At 37.7% G+C, this 17,747-nt stretch overlaps 15 non-coding genes across 15 annotated transcripts; 4 read left to right on the top strand and 11 right to left on the bottom strand.

Moving 5' to 3' along the window:
• The first annotated feature begins 3,393 nt into the window (after window positions 1-3,393).
• Window positions 3,394-3,465, top strand: TRNAE-UUC (transfer RNA glutamic acid (anticodon UUC)). Its single transcript has one exon. It is a non-coding gene; the product is annotated as a tRNA-Glu (tRNA).
• A 469-nt stretch (window positions 3,466-3,934) lies between these two features.
• Window positions 3,935-4,007, bottom strand: TRNAM-CAU (transfer RNA methionine (anticodon CAU)). The gene has a single exon. It is a non-coding gene; the product is annotated as a tRNA-Met (tRNA).
• An 823-nt stretch (window positions 4,008-4,830) lies between these two features.
• Window positions 4,831-4,902, top strand: TRNAE-UUC (transfer RNA glutamic acid (anticodon UUC)). Its single transcript has one exon. It is a non-coding gene; the product is annotated as a tRNA-Glu (tRNA).
• Window positions 4,903-5,371: 469 nt separating this feature from the next.
• On the bottom strand, window positions 5,372-5,444 carry TRNAM-CAU (transfer RNA methionine (anticodon CAU)). Its single transcript has one exon. It is a non-coding gene; the product is annotated as a tRNA-Met (tRNA).
• A 1,350-nt stretch (window positions 5,445-6,794) lies between these two features.
• Window positions 6,795-6,867, bottom strand: TRNAM-CAU (transfer RNA methionine (anticodon CAU)). Its single transcript has one exon. It is a non-coding gene; the product is annotated as a tRNA-Met (tRNA).
• A 639-nt stretch (window positions 6,868-7,506) lies between these two features.
• Window positions 7,507-7,579, bottom strand: TRNAM-CAU (transfer RNA methionine (anticodon CAU)). The gene has a single exon. It is a non-coding gene; the product is annotated as a tRNA-Met (tRNA).
• A 1,365-nt stretch (window positions 7,580-8,944) lies between these two features.
• TRNAM-CAU (transfer RNA methionine (anticodon CAU)) lies at window positions 8,945-9,017 on the bottom strand. The gene has a single exon. It is a non-coding gene; the product is annotated as a tRNA-Met (tRNA).
• Window positions 9,018-10,382: 1,365 nt separating this feature from the next.
• TRNAM-CAU (transfer RNA methionine (anticodon CAU)) lies at window positions 10,383-10,455 on the bottom strand. Its single transcript has one exon. It is a non-coding gene; the product is annotated as a tRNA-Met (tRNA).
• Window positions 10,456-11,093: 638 nt separating this feature from the next.
• On the bottom strand, window positions 11,094-11,166 carry TRNAM-CAU (transfer RNA methionine (anticodon CAU)). Its single transcript has one exon. It is a non-coding gene; the product is annotated as a tRNA-Met (tRNA).
• Window positions 11,167-11,805: 639 nt separating this feature from the next.
• Window positions 11,806-11,878, bottom strand: TRNAM-CAU (transfer RNA methionine (anticodon CAU)). The gene has a single exon. It is a non-coding gene; the product is annotated as a tRNA-Met (tRNA).
• A 1,370-nt stretch (window positions 11,879-13,248) lies between these two features.
• On the bottom strand, window positions 13,249-13,321 carry TRNAM-CAU (transfer RNA methionine (anticodon CAU)). Its single transcript has one exon. It is a non-coding gene; the product is annotated as a tRNA-Met (tRNA).
• A 651-nt stretch (window positions 13,322-13,972) lies between these two features.
• On the bottom strand, window positions 13,973-14,045 carry TRNAM-CAU (transfer RNA methionine (anticodon CAU)). The gene has a single exon. It is a non-coding gene; the product is annotated as a tRNA-Met (tRNA).
• Window positions 14,046-15,599: 1,554 nt separating this feature from the next.
• TRNAE-UUC (transfer RNA glutamic acid (anticodon UUC)) lies at window positions 15,600-15,671 on the top strand. Its single transcript has one exon. It is a non-coding gene; the product is annotated as a tRNA-Glu (tRNA).
• A 653-nt stretch (window positions 15,672-16,324) lies between these two features.
• TRNAE-UUC (transfer RNA glutamic acid (anticodon UUC)) lies at window positions 16,325-16,396 on the top strand. The gene has a single exon. It is a non-coding gene; the product is annotated as a tRNA-Glu (tRNA).
• Window positions 16,397-17,589: 1,193 nt separating this feature from the next.
• On the bottom strand, window positions 17,590-17,662 carry TRNAM-CAU (transfer RNA methionine (anticodon CAU)). The gene has a single exon. It is a non-coding gene; the product is annotated as a tRNA-Met (tRNA).
• Window positions 17,663-17,747: the final 85 nt, after the last annotated feature.

Here is a 17,747-nt window from a genome sequence, read left to right as displayed (position 1 = left end):
TCACCAGATTATATTTGAGCTTGAAAACTCAAATAATTCCTATTGTTCCCTTCTCACTCCAAGTCAACAACCCCTTTATCCTGTCAGTTTGGCTCATTTTCCTTTTTTTAATGAACTAGTTTCGCCAATAAATAAGAAACCATCAGACTATTTCACCCAATCTGATTGGGACTTTGCTTTAATATTGTTTCTTTTTAGGCAAGATCCTATTTTGGATTTAAATCTCAAATCATTCCCATCTCTTCTACTCACTCAAAAATGACAAGGAAATCAACAACACTTTCCTCATATATTAAAAATGTTTCGGCAGAAAAACCCGATTTCGTACATGAATGGAGGAAGACAAAAACTCACTGAACAGTGCGTCGTGTGAGAATCAAACTCATGACCTTCAGATTATGAGACTGCCACGCTTCCTACTGCGCTAACGAGGCAACCACCAGATGTTTGCAGGCAAGCTCAAAGCGGCAAAATGAAAAAAAATATATATATTATCTTTAGTCCCACTTTTTCTTAGTCCATGACTCATTATACTTAATAACTGCTCCCATATGGTCTAGCGGTTAGGATTCCTGGTTTTCACCCAGGTGGCCCGGTATGGGAAAAAACCTTTTACTAGTCTTGCACTTTCAAAGGTTGAGCGTTATAGGATAAAAGTGCTCTTTGTGGCCATAAATTCTAACTTATCTTTGTTTACCCATTCATCCTCTTTTCAACAGATTATATTATAGCTTGAAAACTCAAATAATTCCTATTGTTCCCTTCTCACTCCAAGTCAACAACCCCTTTATCCTGTCAGTTTGGCTCATTTTCCTTTTTTTAATGAACTAGTTTTGCCAATAAATAAGAAACCATCAGACTATTTCACCCAATCTGATTGGGACTTTGCTTTAATATTGTTTCTTTTTAGGCAAGATCCTATTTTGGATTTAAATCTCAAATCATTCCCATCTCTTCTACTCACTCAAAAATGACAAGGAAATCAACAACACTTTCCTCATATATTAAAAACGTTTCGGCAGAAAAACCCGATTTCCTTCATGAATGGAGGAAGACAAAAACTCACTGAACAGTGCCTCGTGTGAGGATCGAACTCACGAACTTCAGATTATTAGACTGACACGCTTCCTACTGCGCTAACGAGGCAACCACCAGATGTTTGTAGACAAGCTCAAAGCGGCAAAATGAAATAAAATATATATATTATCTTTAGTCCCACTTTTTCTTAGTCCTTGACTCATTATACTTAATAACTGCTCCCATATGGTCTAGCGGTTAGGATTCCTGGTTTTCACCCAGGTGGCCCTGTATGGGAAAAAACCTTTTACTAGTCTTGCACTTTCAAAGGTTGAGCGTTATAGGATAAAAGTGCTCTTTGTGGCCATAAATTATAACTTATCTTTGTTTACCCATTCCTCCTCTTTTCACCAGATTATATTTGAGCTTGAAAACTCAAATAATTCCTATTGTTCCCTTCTCACTCCAAGTCAACAACCCCTTTATCCTGTCAGTTTGGCTCATTTTCCTTTTTTTAATGAACTAGTTTCGCCAATAAATAAGAAACCATCAGACTATTTCACCCAATCTTATTGGGACTTTGCTTTAATATTGTTTCTTTTTAGGCAAGATCCTATTTTGGATTTAAATCTCAAATCATTCCCATCTCTTCTACTCACTCAAAAATGACAAGGAAATCAACAACACTTTCCTCATATATTAAAAATGTTTCGGCAGAAAAACCCGATTTCGTACATGAATGGAGGAAGACAAAAACTCACTGAACAGTGCGTCGTGTGAGAATCAAACTCATGACCTTCAGATTATGAGACTGCCACGCTTCCTACTGCGCTAACGAGGCAACCACCAGATGTTTGCAGGCAAGCTCAAAGCGGCAAAATGAAAAAAAATATATATATTATCTTTAGTCCCACTTTTTCTTAGTCCATGACTCATTATACTTAATAACTGCTCCCATATGGTCTAGCGGTTAGGATTCCTGGTTTTCACCCAGGTGGCCCGGTATGGGAAAAAACCTTTTACTAGTCTTGCACTTTCAAAGGTTGAGCGTTATAGGATAAAAGTGCTCTTTGTGGCCATAAATTCTAACTTATCTTTGTTTACCCATTCATCCTCTTTTCAACAGATTATATTATAGCTTGAAAACTCAAATAATTCCTATTGTTCCCTTCTCACTCCAAGTCAACAACCCCTTTATCCTGTCAGTTTGGCTCATTTTCCTTTTTTTAATGAACTAGTTTTGCCAATAAATAAGAAACCATCAGACTATTTCACCCAATCTGATTGGGACTTTGCTTTAATATTGTTTCTTTTTAGGCAAGATCCTATTTTGGATTTAAATCTCAAATCATTCCCATCTCTTCTACTCACTCAAAAATGACAAGGAAATCAACAACACTTTCCTCATATATTAAAAACGTTTCGGCAGAAAAACCCGATTTCCTTCATGAATGGAGGAAGACAAAAACTCACTGAACAGTGCCTCGTGTGAGGATCGAACTCACGAACTTCAGATTATTAGACTGACACGCTTCCTACTGCGCTAACGAGGCAACCACCAGATGTTTGTAGACAAGCTCAAAGCGGCAAAATGAAATAAAATATATATATTATCTTTAGTCCCACTTTTTCTTAGTCCTTGACTCATTATACTTAATAACTGCTCCCATATGGTCTAGCGGTTAGGATTCCTGGTTTTCACCCAGGTGGCCCTGTATGGGAAAAAACCTTTTACTAGTCTTGCACTTTCAAAGGTTGAGCGTTATAGGATAAAAGTGCTCTTTGTGGCCATAAATTATAACTTATCTTTGTTTACCCATTCCTCCTCTTTTCACCAGATTATATTTGAGCTTGAAAACTCAAATAATTCCTATTGTTCCCTTCTCACTCCAAGTCAACAACCCCTTTATCCTGTCAGTTTGGCTCATTTTCCTTTTTTTAATGAACTAGTTTCGCCAATAAATAAGAAACCATCAGACTATTTCACCCAATCTGATTGGGACTTTGCTTTAATATTGTTTCTTTTTAGGCAAGATCCTATTTTGGATTTAAATCTCAAATCATTCCCATCTCTTCTACTCACTCAAAAATGACAAGGAAATCAACAACACTTTCCTCATATATTAAAAACGTTTCGGCAGAAAAACCCGATTTCCTGCATGAATGGAGGAAGACAAAAACTCACTGAACAGTGCCTCGTGTGAGTATCGAACTCACGACCTTCAGATTATGAGACTGACACGCTTCCTACTGCGCTAACGAGGAAACCACCAGATGTTTGTAGACAAGCTCAAAGCGGCAAAATGAAAAAAAATATATATATTATCTTTAGTCCCACTTTTTCTTAGTCCATGACTCATTATACTTAATAACTGCTCCCATATGGTCTAGCGGTTAGGATTCCTGGTTTTCACCCAGGTGGCCCGGGTTCAACTCCCGGTATGGGAAAAAACCTTTTACTAGTCTTGCACTTTCAAAGGTTGAGCGTTATAGGATAAAAGTGCTCTTTGTGGCCATAAATTCTAACTTATCTTTGTTTACCCATTCCTCCTCTTTTCACCAGATTATATTTGAGCTTGAAAACTCAAATAATTCCTATTGTTCCCTTCTCACTCCAAGTCAACAACCCCTTTATCCTGTCAGTTTGGCTCATTTTCCTTTTTTTAATGAACTAGTTTCGCCAATAAATAAGAAACCATCAGACTATTTCACCCAATCTGATTGGGACTTTGCTTTAATATTGTTTCTTTTTAGGCAAGATCCTATTTTGGATTTAAACCTCAAATCATTCCCATCTCTTCTACTCACTCAAAAATGACAAGGAAATCAACAACACTTTCCTCATATATTAAAAACGTTTCGGCAGAAAAACCCGATTTCGTGCATGAATGGAGGAAGACAAAAACTCACTGAACAGTGCCTCGTGTGAGGATCGAACTCACGACCTTCAGATTATGAGACTGATACGCTTCCTACTGCGCTAACGAGGCAACCACCAGATGTTTGTAGACAAGCTCAAAGCGGCAAAATGAAAAAAAATATATATATTATCTTTAGTCCCACTTTTTCTTAGTCCATGACTCATTATACTTAATAACTGCTCCCATATGGTCTAGCGGTTAGGATTCCTGGTTTTCACCCAGGTGGCCCTGTATGGGAAAAAACCTTTTACTAGTCTTGCACTTTCAAAGGTTGAGCGTTATAGGATAAAAGTGCTCTTTGTGGCCATAAATTCTAACTTATCTTTGTTTACCCATTCCTCCTCTTTTCACCAGATTATATTTGAGCTTGAAAACTCAAATAATTCCTATTGTTCCCTTCTCACTCCAAGTCAACAACCCCTTTATCCTGTCAGTTTGGCTCATTTTCCTTTTTTTAATGAACTAGTTTCGCCAATAAATAAGAAACCATCAGACTATTTCACCCAATCTGATTGGGACTTTGCTTTAATATTGTTTCTTTTTAGGCAAGATCCTATTTTGGATTTAAATCTCAAATCATTCCCATCTCTTCTACTCACTCAAAAATGACAAGGAAATCAACAACACTTTCCTCATATATTAAAAACGTTTCGGCAGAAAAACCCGATTTCCTTCATGAATGGAGGAAGACAAAAACTCACTGAACAGTGCCTCGTGTGAGGATCGAACTCACGACCTTCAGATTATGAGACTGACACGCTTCCTACTGCGCTAACGAGGAAACCACCAGATGTTTGTAGACAAGCTCAAAGCGGCAAAATGAAAAAAAATATATATATTATCTTTAGTCCCACTTTTTCTTAGTCCATGACTCATTATACTTAATAACTGCTCCCATATGGTCTAGCGGTTAGGATTCCTGGTTTTCACCCAGGTGGCCCGGGTTCAACTCCCGGTATGGGAAAATACCTTTTACTAGTCTTGCACTTTCAAAGGTTGAGCGTTATAGGATAAAAGTGCTCTTTGTGGCCATAAATTCTAACTTATCTTTGTTTACCCATTCCTCCTCTTTTCACCAGATTATATTTGAGCTTGAAAACTCAAATAATTCCTATTGTTCCCTTCTCACTCCAAGTCAACAACCCCTTTATCCTGTCAGTTTGGCTCATTTTCCTTTTTTTAATGAACTAGTTTCGCCAATAAATAAGAAACCATCAGACTATTTCACCCAATCTGATTGGGACTTTGCTTTAATATTGTTTCTTTTTAGGCAAGATCCTATTTTGGATTTAAATCTCAAATCATTCCCATCTCTTCTACTCACTCAAAAATGACAAGGAAATCAACAACACTTTCCTCATATATTAAAAACGTTTCGGCAGAAAAACCCGATTTCGTGCATGAATGGAGGAAGACAAAAACTCACTGAACAGTGCCTCGTGTGAGGATCGAACTCACGACCTTCAGATTATGAGACTGATACGCTTCCTACTGCGCTAACGAGGCAACCACCAGATGTTTGTAGACAAGCTCAAAGCGGCAAAATGAAAAAAAATATATATATTATCTTTAGTCCCACTTTTTCTTAGTCCATGACTCATTATACTTAATAACTGCTCCCATATGGTCTAGCGGTTAGGATTCCTGGTTTTCACCCAGGTGGCCCTGTATGGGAAAAAACCTTTTACTAGTCTTGCACTTTCAAAGGTTGAGCGTTATAGGATAAAAGTGCTCTTTGTGGCCATAAATTCTAACTTATCTTTGTTTACCCATTCCTCCTCTTTTCACCAGATTATATTTGAGCTTGAAAACTCAAATAATTCCTATTGTTCCCTTCTCACTCCAAGTCAACAACCCCTTTATCCTGTCAGTTTGGCTCATTTTCCTTTTTTAATGAACTAGTTTCGCCAATAAATAAGAAACCATCAGACTATTTCACCCAATCTGATTGGGACTTTGCTTTAATATTGTTTCTTTTTAGGCAAGATCCTATTTTGGATTTAAATCTCAAATCATTCCCATCTCTTCTACTCACTCAAAAATGACAAGGAAATCAACAACACTTTCCTCATATATTAAAAACGTTTCGGCAGAAAAACCCGATTTCGTGCATGAATGGAGGAAGACAAAAACTCACTGAACAGTGCCTCGTGTGAGGATCAAACTCACGACCTTCAGATTATGAGACTGATACGCTTCCTACTGCGCTAACGAGGCAACCACCAGATGTTTGTAGACAAGCTCAAAGCGGCAAAATGAAAAAAAATATATATATTATCTTTAGTCCCACTTTTTCTTAGTCCATGACTCATTATACTTAATAACTGCTCCCATATGGTCTAGCGGTTAGGATTCCTGGTTTTCACCCAGGTGGCCCTGTATGGGAAAAAACCTTTTACTAGTCTTGCACTTTCAAAGGTTGAGCGTTATAGGATAAAAGTGCTCTTTGTGGCCATAAATTCTAACTTATCTTTGTTTACCCATTCCTCCTCTTTTCACCAGATTATATTTGAGCTTGAAAACTCAAATAATTCCTATTGTTCCCTTCTCACTCCAAGTCAACAACCCCTTTATCCTGTCAGTTTGGCTCATTTTCCTTTTTTTAATGAACTAGTTTCGCCAATAAATAAGAAACCATCAGACTATTTCACCCAATCTGATTGGGACTTTGCTTTAATATTGTTTCTTTTTAGGCAAGATCCTATTTTGGATTTAAATCTCAAATCATTCCCATCTCTTCTACTCACTCAAAAATGACAAGGAAATCAACAACACTTTCCTCATATATTAAAAACGTTTCGGCAGAAAAACCCGATTTCGTGCATGAATGGAGGAAGACAAAAACTCACTGAACAGTGCCTCGTGTGAGGATCGAACTCACGACCTTCAGATTATGAGACTGATACGCTTCCTACTGCGCTAACGAGGCAACCACCAGATGTTTGTAGACAAGCTCAAAGCGGCAAAATGAAAAAAAATATATATATTAACTTTAGTCCCACTTTTTCTTAGTCCATGACTCATTATACTTAATAACTGCTCCCATATGGTCTAGCGGTTAGGATTCCTGGTTTTCACCCAGGTGGCCCTGTATGGGAAAAAACCTTTTACTACTCTTGCACTTTCAAAGGTTGAGCGTTATAGGATAAAAGTGCTCTTTGTGGCCATAAATTCTAATTTATCTTTGTTTACCCATTCCTCCTCTTTTCACCAGATTATATTTGAGCTTGAAAACTCAAATAATTCCTATTGTTCCCTTCTCACTCCAAGTCAACAACCCCTTTATCCTGTCAGTTTGGCTCATTTTCCTTTTTTTAATGAACTAGTTTCGCCAATAAATAAGAAACCATCAGACTATTTCACCCAATCTGATTGGGACTTTGCTTTAATATTGTTTCTTTTTAGGCAAGATCCTATTTTGGATTTAAATCTCAAATCATTCCCATCTCTTCTACTCACTCAAAAATGACAAGGAAATCAACAACACTTTCCTCATATATTAAAAACGTTTCGGCAGAAAAACCCGATTTCCTTCATGAATGGAGGAAGACAAAAACTCACTGAACAGTGCCTCGTGTGAGGATCGAACTCACGACCTTCAGATTATGAGACTGACACGCTTCCTACTGCGCTAACGAGGCAACCACCAGATGTTTGTAGACAAGCTCAAAGCGGCAAAATAAAAAAAATATATATATATTATCTTTAGTCCCACTTTTTTTTAGTCCATGACTCATTATACTTAATAACTGCTCCCATATGGTCTAGCGGTTAGTATTCCTGGTTTTCACCCAGGTGGCCCGGTATGGGAAAAAACCTTTTACTAGTCTTGCACTTTCAAAGGTTGAGCGTTATAGGATAAAAGTGCTCTTTGTGGCCATAAATTCTAACTTATCTTTGTTTACCCATTCCTCCTCTTTTCACCAGATTATATTTGAGCTTGAAAACTCAAATAATTCCTATTGTTCCCTTCTCACTCCAAGTCAACAACCCCTTTATCCTGTCAGTTTGGCTCATTTTCCTTTTTTTAATGAACTAGTTTCGCCAATAAATAAGAAACCATCAGACTATTTCACCCAATCTGATTGGGACTTTGCTTTAATATTGTTTCTTTTTAGGCAAGATCCTATTTTGGATTTAAATCTCAAATCATTCCCATCTCTTCTACTCACTCAAAAATGACAAGGAAATCAACAACACTTTCCTCATATATTAAAAACGTTTCGGCAGAAAAACCCGATTTCGTGCATGAATGGAGGAAGACAAAAACTCACTGAACAGTGCCTCGTGTGAGGATCGAACTCACGACCTTCAGATTATGAGACTGACACGCTTCCTCCTGCGCTAACGAGGCAACCACCAGATGTTTGTAGACAAGCTCAAAGCGGCAAAATGAAAAAAAATATATATATTATCTTTAGTCCCACTTTTTCTTAGTCCATGACTCATTATATTTAATAACTTTTCCCATATGGGCTAGCGGTTAGGATTCCTGGTTTTTACCCAGGTGGCCTGGGTTCGACTCCCGGTATGGGAAAAAACCTTTTACTAGTCTTGCACTTTCAAAGGTTGAGCGTTATAGGATAAAAGTGCTCTTTGTGGCCATAAATTCTAACTTATCTTTGTTTACCCATTCCTCCTCTTTTCACCAGATTATATTATAGCTTGAAAACTCAAATAATTCCTATTGTTCCCTTCTCACTCCAAGTCAACAACCCCTTTATCCTGTCAGTTTGGCTCATTTTCCTTTTTTTAATGAACTAGTTTCGCCAATAAATAAGAAACCATCAGACTATTTCACCCAATCTGATTGGGACTTTGCTTTAATATTGTTTCTTTTTAGGCAAGATCCTATTTTGGATTTAAATCTCAAATCATTCCCATCTCTTCTACTCACTCAAAAATGACAAGGAAATCAACAACACTTTCCTCATATATTAAAAACGTTTCGGCAGAAAAACCCGATTTCCTTCATGAATGGAGGAAGACAAAAACTCACTGAACAGTGCCTCGTGTGAGGATCGAACTCACGACCTTCAGATTATGAGACTGACACGCTTCCTACTGCGCTAACGAGGCAACCACCAGATGTTTGTAGACAAGCTCAAAGCGGCAAAATAAAAAAAAAAAATATATATTATCTTTAGTCCCACTTTTTCTTAGTCCATGACTCATTATACTTAATACCTGCTCCCATATGGTCTAGCGGTTAGGATTCCTGGTTTTCACCCAGGTGGCCCGGTATGGGAAAAAACCTTTTACTAGTCTTTCACTTTCAAAGGTTGAGCGTTATAGGATACAAGTGCTCTTTGTGGCCATAAATTCTAACTTATCTTTGTTTACCCAATCCTCCTCTTTTCACCAGATTATATTTGAGCTTGAAAACTCAAATAATTCCTATTGTTCCCTTCTCACTCCAAGTCAACAACCCCTTTATCCTGTCAGTTTGGCTCATTTTCCTTTTTTTAATGAACTAGTTTCGCCAATAAATAAGAAACCATCAGATTATTTCACCCAATCTGATTGGGACTTTGCTTTAATATTGTTTCTTTTTAGGCAAGATCCTATTTTGGATTTAAATCTCAAATCATTCCCATCTCTTCTACTCACTCAAAAATGACAAGGAAATCAACAACACTTTCCTCATATATTAAAAACGTTTCGGCAGAAAAACCCGATTTCGTGCATGAATGGAGGAAGACAAAAACTCACTGAACAGTGCCTCGTGTGAGGATCAAACTCACGACCTTCAGATTATGAGACTGACACGCTTCCTACTGCGATAACGAGGCAACCACCATATGTTTGTAGACAAGCTCAAAGCGGCAAAATGAAAAAAAATATATATATTATCTTTAGTCCCACTTTTTCTTAGTCCATGACTCATTATACTTAATAACTGCTCCCATATGGTCTAGCGGTTAGGATTCCTGGTTTTCACCCAGGTCGCCAGGGTTCGACTCCCGGTATGGGAAAAAACCTTTTACTAGTCTTGCACTTTCAAAGGTTGAGTGTTATAGGACAAAAGTGCTCTTTGTGGCCATAAATTCTAACTTATCTTTGTTTACCCATTCCTCCTCTTTTCACCAGATTATATTTGAGCTTGAAAACTCAAATAATTCCTATTGTTCCCTTCTCACTCCAAGTCAACAACCCCTTTATCCTGTCAGTTTGACTCATTTTCCTTTTTTTAATGAACTAGTTTCGCCAATAAATAAGAAACCATCAGACTATTTCACCCAATCTGATTGGGACTTTGCTTTAATATTGTTTCTTTTTAGGCAAGATCCTATTTTGGATTTAAATCTCAAATCTTTCCCATCTCTTCTACTCACTCAAAAATGACAAGGAAATCAACAACACTTTCCTCATATATTAAAAACGTTTCGGCAGAAAAACCAGATTTCCTGCATGAATGGAGGAAGACAAAAACTCACTGAACAGTGCCTCGTGTGAGGATCGAACTCACGACCTTCAGATTATGAGACTGACACGCTTCCTACTGCGCTAACGAGGCAACCACCAGATGTTTGTAGACAAGCTCAAAGCGGCAAAATAAAAAAAAAATATATATTATCTTTAGTCCCACTTTTTCTTAGTCCATGACTCATTATACTTAATAACTGCTCCCATATGGTCTAGCGGTTAGGATTCCTGGTTTTCACCCAGGTGGCCCGGTATGGGAAAAAACCTTTTACTAGTCTTGCACTTTCAAAGGTTGAGCGTTATAGGATACAAGTGCTCTTTGTGGCCATAAATTCTAACTTATCTTTGTTTACCCATTCCTCCTCTTTTCACCAGATTATATTTGAGCTTGAAAACTCAAATAATTCCTATTGTTCCCTTCTCACTCCAAGTCAACAACCCCTTTATCCTGTCAGTTTGGCTCATTTTCCTTTTTTTAATGAACTAGTTTCGTCAATAAATAAGAAACCATCAGACTATTTCACCCAATCTGATTGGGACTTTGCTTTAATATTGTTTCTTTTTAGGCAAGATCCTATTTTGGATTTAAATCTCAAATCATTCCCATCTCTTCTACTCACTCAAAAATGACAAGGAAATCAACAACACTTTCCTCATATATTAAAAACGTTTCGGCAGAAAAACCCGATTTCCTTCATGAATGGAGGAAGACAAAAACTCACTGAACAGTGCCTCGTGTGAGGATCGAACTCACGACCTTCAGATTATGAGACTGACACGCTTCCTACTGCGCTAACGAGGCAACCACCAGATGTTTGTAGACAAGCTCAAAGCGGCAAAATGAAAAAAAATATATATATTATCTTTAGTCCCACTTTTTCTTAGTCCATGACTCATTATACTTAATAACTGCTCCCATATGGTCTAGCGGTTAGGATTCCTGGTTTTCACCCTGGTGGCCCTGTATGGGAAAAAACCTTTTACTAGTCTTGCACTTTCAAAGGTTGAGCGTTATAGGATAAAAGTGCTCTTTGTGGCCATAAATTCTAACTTATCTTTGTTTACCCATTCCTCCTCTTTTCACCAGATTATATTTGAGCTTGAAAACTCAAATAATTCCTATTGTTCCCTTCTCACTCCAAGTCAACAACCCCTTTATCCTGTCAGTTTGGCTCATTTTCCTTTTTTTAATGAACTAGTTTCGCCAATAAATAAGAAACCATCAGACTATTTCACCCAATCTGATTGGGACTTTGCTTTAATATTGTTTCTTTTTAGGCAAGATCCTATTTTGGATTTAAATCTCAAATCATTCCCATCTCTTCTACTCACTCAAAAATGACAAGGAAATCAACAACACTTTCCTCATATATTAAAAACGTTTCGGCAGAAAAACCCGATTTCCTTCATGAATGGAGGAAGACAAAAACTCACTGAACAGTGCCTCGTGTGAGGATCGAACTCACGACCTTCAGATTATGAGACTGACACGCTTCCTACTGCGCTAACGAGGCAACCATCAGATGTTTGTAGACAAGCTCAAAGCGGCAAAATGAAAAAAAATATATATATTATCTTTAGTCCCACTTTTTCTTAGTCCATGACTCATTATACTTAATAACTGCTCCCATATGGTCTAGCGGTTAGGATTCCTGGTTTTCACGCAGGTGGCCCAGGTTCGACTCCCGGTATGGGAAAAAGCTTTTACTAGTCTTGCACTTTCAAAGGTTGAGCGTTATAGGATAAAAGTGCTCTTTGTGGCCATAAATTCTAACTTATCTTTGTTTACCCATTCCTCCTCTTTTCACCAGATTATATTTGAGCTTGAAAACTCAAATAATTCCTATTGTTCCCTTCTCACTCCAAGTCAACAACCCCTTTATCCTGTCAGTTTGGCTCATTTTCCTTTTTTTAATGAACTAGTTTCACCAATAAATAAGAAACCATCAGACTATTTCACCCAATCTGATTGGGACTTTGCTTTAATATTGTTTCTTTTTAGGCAAGATCCTATTTTGGATTTAAATCTCAAATCATTCCCATCTCTTCTACTCACTCAAAAATGACAAGGAAATCAACAACACTTTCCTCATATATTAAAAACGTTTCGGCAGAAAAACCCGATTTCCTGCATGAATGGAGGAAGACAAAAACTCACTGAACAGTGCCTCGTGTGAGGATCGTACTCACGAGCTTCAGATTATTAGACTGACACGCTTCCTACTGCGCTAACGAGACAACTACCAGATGTTTGTAGACAAGCTCAAAGCGGCAAAATGAAAAAATATATATACATTTTCTTTATTCCCACTTTTTCTTAGTCCATGACTCATTATACTTAATAACTGCTCCCATATGGTCTAGCGGTTAGGATTCCTGGTTTTCACCCAGGTGGCCTGGGTTTGTCTCCTGGTATGGGAAAGAACCTTTCACTAGTCTTGCACTTTCAAAGGTTGAGTGTTCAAAAGTGCTCTTTGTGGCCATAAATTCTAACTTATCTTTGTTTACCCATTCCTCCTCTTTTCACCAGATCCTATTTGAGCTTGAAAACTCAAATAATTCCTATTGTTCCCTTCTCACTCCAAGTCAACAACCCCTTTATCCTGTCAGTTTGGCTAATTTTCCTTTTTTTAATGAACTAGTTTCGCCAATAAATAAGAACCCATCAGACTATTTCACCCAATTTGATTGAGACTTTGCTTTAATATTGTTTCTTTTTAGGCAAGATCCTATTTTGGATTTAAAGCTCAAATCATTCCCATCTCTTCTACTCACTCAAAAATGACAAGGAAATCAACAACACTTTCCTCATATATTAAAAACGTTTCGGCAGAAAAACCCGATTTCCTGCATGAATGGAGGAAGACAAAAACTCACTGAACAGTGCCTCGTGTGAGGATCGAACTCACGACCTTCAGATTATGAGACTGACACGCTTCCTACTGCGCTAACGAGGCAACCATCAGATGTTTGTAGACAAGCTCAAAGCGGCAAAATGAAAAAAAATATATATATTATCTTTAGTCCCACTTTTTCTTAGTCCATGACTCATTATACTTAATAGCTGCTCCCATATGGTCTAGCGGTTAGGATTCCTGGTTTTCACGCAGGTGGCCCAGGTTCGACTCCCGGTATGGGAAAAAGCTTTTACTAGTCTTGCACTTTCAAAGGTTGAGCGTTATAGGATAAAAGTGCTCTTTGTGGCCATAAATTCTAACTTATCTTTGTTTACCCATTCCTCCTCTTTTCACCAGATTATATTTGAGCTTGAAAACTCAAATAATTCCTATTGTTCCCTTCTCACTCCAAGTCAACAACCCCTTTATCCTGTCAGTTTGGCTCATTTTCCTTTTTTTAATGAACTAGTTTCGCCAATAAATAAGAAACCATCAGACTATTTCACCCAATCTGATTGGGACTTTGCTTTAATATTGTTTCTTTTTAGGCAAGATCCTATTTTGGATTTAAATCTCAAATCATTCCCATCTCTTCTACTCACTCAAAAATGACAAGGAAATCAACAACACTTTCCTCATATATTAAAAACGTTTCGGCAGAAAAACCCGATTTCGTGCATGAATGGAGGAAGACAAAAACTCACTGAACAGTGCCTCGTGTGAGGATCGAACTCACGACCTTCAGATTATGAGACTGACACGCTTCCTACTGCGCTAACGAGGCAACCATCAGATGTTTGTAGACAAGCTCAAAGCGGCAAAATGAAAAAAAATATATATATTATCTTTAGTCCCACTTTTTCTTAGTCCATGACTCATTATACTTAATAACTGCTCCCATATGGTCTAGCGGTTAGGATTCCTGGTTTTCACGCAGGTGGCCCAGGTTCGACTCCCGGTATGGGAAAAAGCTTTTACTAGTCTTGCACTTTCAAAGGTTGAGCGTTATAGGATAAAAGTGCTCTTTGTGGCCATAAATTCTAACTTATCTTTGTTTACCCATTCCTCCTCTTTTCACCAGATTATATTTGAGCTTGAAAACTCAAATAATTCCTATTGTTCCCTTCTCACTCCAAGTCAACAACCCCTTTATCCTGTCAGTTTGGCTCATTTTCCTTTTTTTAATGAACTAGTTTCGCCAATAAATAAGAAACCATCAGACTATTTCACCCAATCTGATTGGGACTTTGCTTTAATATTGTTTCTTTTTAGGCAAGATCCTATTTTGGATTTAAATCTCAAATCATTCCCATCTCTTCTACTCACTCAAAAATGACAAGGAAATCAACAACACTTTCCTCATATATTAAAAACGTTTCGGCAGAAAAACCCGATTTCCTGCATGAATGGAGGAAGACAAAAACTCACTGAACAGTGCCTCGTGTGAGGATCGTACTCACGAGCTTCAGATTATTAGACTGACACGCTTCCTACTGCGCTAACGAGACAACTACCAGATGTTTGTAGACAAGCTCAAAGCGGCAAAATGAAAAAATATATATACATTTTCTTTATTCCCACTTTTTCTTAGTCCATGACTCATTATACTTAATAACTGCTCCCATATGGTCTAGCGGTTAGGATTCCTGGTTTTCACCCAGGTGGCCTGGGTTTGTCTCCTGGTATGGGAAAGAACCTTTCACTAGTCTTGCACTTTCAAAGGTTGAGTGTTCAAAAGTGCTCTTTGTGGCCATAAATTCTAACTTATCTTTGTTTACCCATTCCTCCTCTTTTCACCAGATCCTATTTGAGCTTGAAAACTCAAATAATTCCTATTGTTCCCTTCTCACTCCAAGTCAACAACCCCTTTATCCTGTCAGTTTGGCTAATTTTCCTTTTTTTAATGAACTAGTTTCGCCAATAAATAAGAACCCATCAGACTATTTCACCCAATTTGATTGAGACTTTGCTTTAATATTGTTTCTTTTTAGGCAAGATCCTATTTTGGATTTAAAGCTCAAATCATTCCCATCTCTTCTACTCACTCAAAAATGACAAGGAAATCAACAACACTTTCCTCATATATTAAAAACGTTTCGGCAGAAAAACCCGATTTCCTGCATGAATGGAGGAAGACAAAAACTCACTGAACAGTGCCTCATGTGAGGATCAAACTCACGACCTTCAGATTATTAGACTGACACACTTCCTACTGCGCTAACGAGGCAACCACCAGATGTTTGTAGACAAGCTCAAAGCGGCAAAATGAAAAAATATATATACATTTTCTTTATTCCCACTTTTTCTTAGTCCATGACTCATTATACTTAATAACAGCTCCCATATGGTCTAGCGGTTAGGATTTTTGGTTTTCACCCAGGTGGCCTGGGTTCGACTCCCGGTATGGGAAAAAACCTTTTACTAGTCTTGCACTTTCAAAGGTTGAGCGTTATAGGATAAAAGTGCTCTTTGTGGCCATAAATTCTAACTTATCTTTGTTTACCCATTCCTCCTCTTTTCACCAGATCCTATTTGAGCTTGAAAACTCAAATAATTACTATTGTTCCCTTCTCACTCCAAGTCAACAACCCCTTTATCCTGTCAGTTTGGCTAATTTTCCTTTTTTTATTGAACTAGTTTCGCCAATAAATAAGAAACCATCAGACTATTTCACCCAATCTGATTGGGACTTTGCTTTAATATTGTTTCTTTTTAGGCAAGATCCTATTTTGGATTTAAAGCTCAAATCATTCCCATCTCTTCTACTCACTCAAAAATGACAAGGAAATCAACAACATCTTCCTCATATATTAAAAACGTTTCGGCAGAAAAACCCGATTTCCTGCATGAATGGAGGAAGACAAAAACTCACTGAACAGTGCCTCGTGTGAGGATCAAACTCACGACCTTCAGATTATTAGACTGACACACTTCCTACTGCGCTAACGAGGCAACCACCAGATGTTTGTAGACAAGCTCAAAGCGGCAAAATGAAAAAATATATATACATTTTCTTTATTCCCACTTTTTCTTAGTCCATGACTCATTATACTTAATAACAGTTCCCATATGGTCTAGCGGTTAGGATTTCTGGTTTTCACCCAAGTGGCCCGGGTTCGACTCCCGGTATGGGAAAATACATTTTTCTAGTCTTGCACTTTCAAAGGTTGAGCGTTATAGGATAAAAGCGCTCTTTGTGGCCATAAATTCTAACTTATCTTTGTTTACACATTCCTCCTCTTTTCACCAGATCCTATTTGAGCTTGAAAACTCAAATAATTCTTATTGTTCCCTTCTCACTCCAAGTCAACAACCCCTTTATCCTGTCAGTTTGGCTAATTTTCCTTTTTTTAATGAACTAGTTTCGCCAATAAATAAGAAACCATCAGACTATTTCACCCAATCTGATTGGGACTTTGCTTTAATATTGTTTCTTTTTAGGCAAGATCCTATTTTGGATTTAAAGCTCAAATCATTCCCATCTCTTCTACTCACTCAAAAATGACAAGGAAATCAACAACACTTTCCTCATATATTAAAAACGTTTCGGCAGAAAAACCCGATTTCCTGCATGAATGGAGGAAGACAAAAACTCACTGAACAGTGCCTCGTGTGAGGATCAAACTCATGACCTTCAGATTATTAGACTGACACGCTTCCTACTGCGCTAACGAGGCAACCACCAGATGTTTGTAGACAAGCTCAAAGCGGCAAAATGAAAAAATATATATACATTTTCTTTATTCCCACTTTTTCTTAGTCCATGACTCATTATACTTAATAACAGCTCCCATATGGTTTAGCGGTTAGGATTTCTGGTTTTCACCCAAGTGGCCTGGGTTCGACTCCCGGTATGGGAAAAACCTTTTTCTAGTCTTGCACTTTCAAAGGTTGAGCGTTATAGGATAAAAGCGCTCTTTGTGGCCATAAATTCTAACTTATCTTTGTTTACCCATTCCTCCTCTTTTCACCAGATCCTATTTGAGCTTGAAAACTCAAATAATTCCTATTGCTCCCTTCTCACTCCAAGTCAACAACCCCTTTATCCTGTCAGTTTGGCTAATTTTCCTTTTTTTATTGAACTAGTTTCGCCAATAAATAAGAAACCATCAGACTATTTCACCCAATCTGATTGGGACTTTTCTTTAATATTGTTTCTTTTTAGGCAAGATCCTATTTTGGATTTAAAGCTCAAATCATTCCCATCTCTTCTACTCACTCAAAAATGACAAGGAAATCAACAACACTTTCCTCATATATTAAAAACGTTTCGGCAGAAAAACCCGATTTCCTGCATGAATGGAGGAAGACAAAAACTCACTGAACAGTGCCTCGTGTGAGGATCGAACTCACGACCTTCAGATTATGAGACTGACACGCTTCCTACTGCGCTAACGAGGCAACCACCAGGTGTTTGTAGACAAGCTCAAAGCGGCAAAATGAAAAAATATATATACCTTTTCTTTATTCCCACTTTTTCTTAGTC

This window comes from Rhinoderma darwinii, assembly GCF_050947455.1.
Source record: "Rhinoderma darwinii isolate aRhiDar2 chromosome 3 unlocalized genomic scaffold, aRhiDar2.hap1 SUPER_3_unloc_14, whole genome shotgun sequence".
NCBI lineage: Eukaryota > Metazoa > Chordata > Amphibia > Anura > Rhinodermatidae > Rhinoderma > Rhinoderma darwinii.
The sequence above is the reverse complement of the archived record's forward strand: the minus strand, read 5'-3'. Positions and strand labels throughout refer to the sequence as shown.